We start from the raw sequence: 5,113 nt of genomic DNA, 5'->3' as shown, positions 1-5,113 counted from the left end.
ACCTCGAACAACAACTATTTCATTGCCCACAAACACCCAAATATGTGTCAATATCCAGTTTCAATCAATATCCCATTCACAACCTCAACTCCAAATCCAGAGTTGACACGTATTTGTTCACACGTAAGACCAAGAGATAACAAGTTTCACTCGTTGACGGAACAACGTCTTCGGTCTCACAATAATCGTGTACACCTGGCCATACAGAAGAAAACTCCAAACAATTTTTTTTTTAAACAAAGACACGTTGTATTGCAACTGGAAACACGTGATTCTCTGATCACCGATTACACAAACTCGTAAACTCGTTAACTCTCTATTCTATCGATCCTCTCTAAGCCGTAACCTAAACACTTATAAAGCACGACAACTTCGCCTAACATGTTTAGGCGAAGTTGTCACTAACTTCGCTTGGTTCACAAGTTCGCCTATATCAGCGAACTTGTGAGCTAACTTCGCTTAATACAAAATATAAAACATACTAACTCGGTTACAGACACTAGACACTGAACTACTGACATCATGTACCAACAGGCACTGGTTCCTAGGCTAAGTGTGTGTTTAGGAAGATGTTTTTGGGATAAGTTTGAGCCTGAACCTCCCATTTTATAGGCGAATTTTGGCTCCCATCGCGTATTGCGATGGAGTAGTATTGTGGCTGTCACAATACGCGACGCCGCAATTTCTGCGAATCCGCCAAGTTTTGACACAGGGTCCGGTGCCCTACGTACCTCGGATATTATTAGTGTTTGGTACCCTTATACATCGGATATTATTAGGGTCCATCCCCCTTCGTACCTCGAATATTATTAGGGTCTAGCGCCCTTCATACCTCGGATATTATTAGGGTATGTTGCCCTTCGTAACTTGGATATTGTTTAGGTTCGTTGCCTGTCAAACCTCGGATATTATTGGGGTCTGGTACCCTACTTCTCATTCCTTACAAAATTGCATACTTTACTTATATTTAAATATATATATATATATATATATATATACATACATATATATATTCATATACAACGACGTACTTACTCATAACAATTTCAGTATATTTAAACATCATTCACAAAAAGTCACGCAGAATACACATAGGAGTATGCACACAACCCCGGAAACATAACAGAGAAAGGGGCTACAACTCACCTGAAGTCGGTTCCTCTCGGAGTTAATAGTGATACCTCTCTTCCATTGAGCACGACTAACTATTTACCAAGCTGAACGTATCAATTATCTAGTTCTAACTTGTAACGTCCGTAAATTCCGATAAAAGATTTAGCCTTGTAGTGATTGCGTACACCTTCGGGCTTGACACGGCATTCTTCGGAGAGCTCCTTTCCACCCAGTAAATGTATCTTGCTTAACTTTACGTGCAAGTTCAACTCTTAATAAAGTGGAAGGGCCAGAATGTAACATTTTATATTATAATCAAAATCAAAACCCTAGCCCCCTCTAGGATTTCCGATCGGCACAAGGAGCAGCAGCTACAGTTTCGTTTTTATTTTTTTACAGCCATTCTCAAGCGTGAAACTTCAATTAAAGGTTGGTCATACACCCATGCTAGTCTTTTACACCTTAAACCACCTTTATATTGCGCGTATTGATCGAAAAACGTCTTGTTGTAGGCTAACCGGGTGGTTGTCCAAGTAAGCTTTTCCGGGGCTTTTTTGAGTGAGGTTTTTGCATCAAAATCCCACTAGGTATGGCATGTACATCATATTATAATTTCATGGCCAATGGATGTGTTTTGGTACGTCAATCGATTTTAGTTCAAAAACTAGGGTTTATCGGGTGTAGGATTGGCAATTGTTGAGTTTGTTGCGTTAAACGATTGGATGACCAACCGAATCAGTTTGTACAGCCCTAGGGGGGTTTAAGGGCTGTGGAAAAATTAAAATTTTGATACTCGGGGCTGTTGGTTGGTGGTTGGTCAATCGAGTCGGCGGTGCGCGAATTTTCGTTTAAATGTTAAATTGAAAGTTGTAAAAAAAGGAACCGTCAACCCTATCAACTCGGGTGACATAATTATGATGTAAGAAAAGTTTAAGATGGGAATTTGGTCCGTTTGGGGCTGATTCATTTAACAATTGGTTTTAAGAATTTTTACGCGTGTATTCGACTCGATTTGATTACCGGCGGGTGAGTTGTGCATCATGGTTAGCCCCGGCCACAATCGTAGGGTGGATTTGGTTAGTTGAAAGGTTTTAGGGGCTGAGGTAAAGTAATTGGGTTTGGATTGGGCCTTGGGCCAAGTTGTTGGGCCTTGGTCCAAGTTGGTGGGCCTTGGGCCAAAGTGTTGGGCTTGAGCGGCCCATTAGGCAAGTGTGTCCTTGCGGTTTAGTTTAGTAACGCGTTGTGTATAATTTACAGGCCCTTGCTTGTGATTGTGCACTTAAGGATTTCCTAGCTCGTTGCAGGTGTTCGATTGATTCAGGTGAGTTCATGATGCTCTTTTTACTCTTTTACGTTTTGGGCTAGCATACACACCGAAATACAATTTTAAATGATTTTACTCGTTACAACGATTTGAATGGTTTTACATGGTCTGACTCATAACTGTGCAATTTGAAAGTTATATTTGAATTATTTTATATGCTTTAGGATATTTTAGACTCGTTTATGGTCTTGTATCCTCTAAGGTTACATACATTGTTAATGGTCTAGACCCAAGGGTGTTAACAGGCTTGGTAGTAATTGAATATGAGTAGACCTACTTGCTTGGTTCCCGTATGGGATGATATATATATATATATATATATATATATATATATGTATGTATGGAGGTATGTATGTATGTATGAGTATGTGTTATCTTATAGCCTACGGTTGTGTGATGATATTTAGTTCCTCGTGACTAAGAAGGATATGAGTAGACTTATTGATGTGTGTGTGCATGGTGATTCACGGCCGGGTCAAATATATTACTCGGGTTGTACCCGTGGTGGAGAGGCCCGTGTGACGTGATCATCATTTTGGCGGGTCAAATATATTACTCGGGTTTTAAAATCCCGTGGTTGAGAGGCACGTTGAATGTTGAGCCGTGATCGGGTCAAATATATTACTCAGGTTGTACCCGTGGTGGAGAGGCCTGTATCAGGTGCTTGGAATGTTGGGCCGCGATCGGGTCAAATATATTACTCGGGTTGTACCTGTGGTGGAGAGGCCCGTATCGCGTGCTTGGATGTGTAAGCTGTGACCGAGTCAAATATATTACTCAGGTTTGACCCGTGGTGGAGAGGCTCGTGTCACATGCTTAGGTCTTACCGCGTCCGGGTCAAATATATTACTCGAGTCTTGACTCGTGGTGGAGAGGCCCGCGTACGTGTGTTCGACGATGAATGTATTACTTGGTGAATTATATTATTTATTTTAGTTTTATCCTCTCTATTGTTTATAACTATAACTTTGAAATAAAGTATGAATTATTGTTTATGAAAACTTGAACTCACTCAGCTCAAGCTGACTTTGTGTGTATGTTAGATTGACTTTCAGGTTAAGAAGTGGATGCTACCGCTTGGACGTGCTGGATGCTACTCGGGAGGTTGAAGGCATTTCTGGTCAAGGATTTCAAATAAAACGAATATTTTATTTACAATCGATTTTGGAAATCTGTACCCGTGTTTTTGGACTTTTAATACTTAAACTTTTTCCGTTGTTATTTACTCTGAACTGGTTTTAAATACAAAGAATTGTTGGTTTTAATTTTTTTGTGAAATTGTGGATGTGATTACCAACTTTAAGATTCCCGGGATTTGGGGTCTTACATAATTATCTCATATTTCGAAGTTAATGAAACCCTCAATGAACGAGGGTTCAGAGGCAGCGCCCCCTGGTGGCGGGGTCTAGGGGCGGTAGCCTCTAGTAGGGTACAAGGTGCAAAGCCCCTGGCTGGGGTTAAGGGGCAGAGCCCCTGGCTAGGTCCAAGGGGTAGAGCCTTTAACTAGGGTTCAAGGGCGGTAGCCCCTAGCAGGGTCCAAGGGCTCGAAAAGACCCGATTCAAACCATTCGGGTCCAATGAACCATTCTAATCAAACGGTCAATTCGAGTCGAATGGAATCCATTCGGCTTGTTCGGTTCTGGCTCGGCTCGATTCTGTTCCTTCCATTTTGCCAAAAGACTTTGAGAAAAATATTTTTGATATTAGAACTTTTTAACAACTAAAGGGAAAGTAAAATGACCAAAAACTTGAGAAAATTTCTTAAAAGCTTGTAGATCTAAAGAAAATTTCATAGATTTGATTAATACAAAGGATTCTAACTATGATCTAGACACAATATATGTGATGCCCGAGCCCGGGTGCCCAACATTCGGTGTTGGATTTACTCATAAACACAGTTCTAAAATCAGAGTTAATTAAAAACTTTCACAGAAATGTAAAAGTCAACCATTTCTTACAAACCATAGGGTACTTGTCTTAAACAACATAACAAAGTCTCAGAAATAAACATAAAACAACACATGATTCTTCATTCTTTCGATGTCAGTCTTCCCTTGAGTTCCATGTGTCCCATCTCAAGCAACCTGTCTCATCCTACTCACCTGCGTGCATACTAAAAGTCAGCTACGTTGAGTGAGTTCTAGTTAATCAGGCAATATACAATTCATTCATTTACCTACAAATACGCATCCGAAGATACGTATTATATGCTTAACCTGCTCATCTTTCTTTCATACGTACTTGCATACATGCATTCATTCATTTTTTTATATATTTCATACTTTCTTTCTTTATACTTTCAAACTTATATAACTTTCGTTTAGTTCATACATACTATTTCTACGTTCTTAAAGAGCTTTTCGCCCTACATACCTCGGATATTATTAGCGTTTGTGTACCTCAGATACTGTTAGGGTTCGATACCCTTCATATCTCGGATATTATTAGGGTCCGGCGCCCTTCATACCTCGGATATTACTAGAGCCCAGTGCCCTTCATACCTCGGATATTGTTAAAGTCCGACGCCCTTTATACCTTGGATATTCTTAGGGTTTGGTACCCTACTTCTCGTTCCTTACAACATTGCATACTTACTTATATATATATATATATATATATATATATATATATATATATATATATATATACAACTGCGTACTTACTCATAACAATTTC

Source organism: Bidens hawaiensis, unplaced genomic scaffold, assembly GCF_021521415.1.
Source record: "Bidens hawaiensis isolate Kalapana, Puna unplaced genomic scaffold, B.hawaiensis_p1.1 tig00049779_1, whole genome shotgun sequence".
NCBI classification, from domain to species: Eukaryota; Viridiplantae; Streptophyta; class Magnoliopsida; order Asterales; family Asteraceae; genus Bidens; species Bidens hawaiensis.
Note: the sequence above shows the minus strand (reverse complement) of the source record.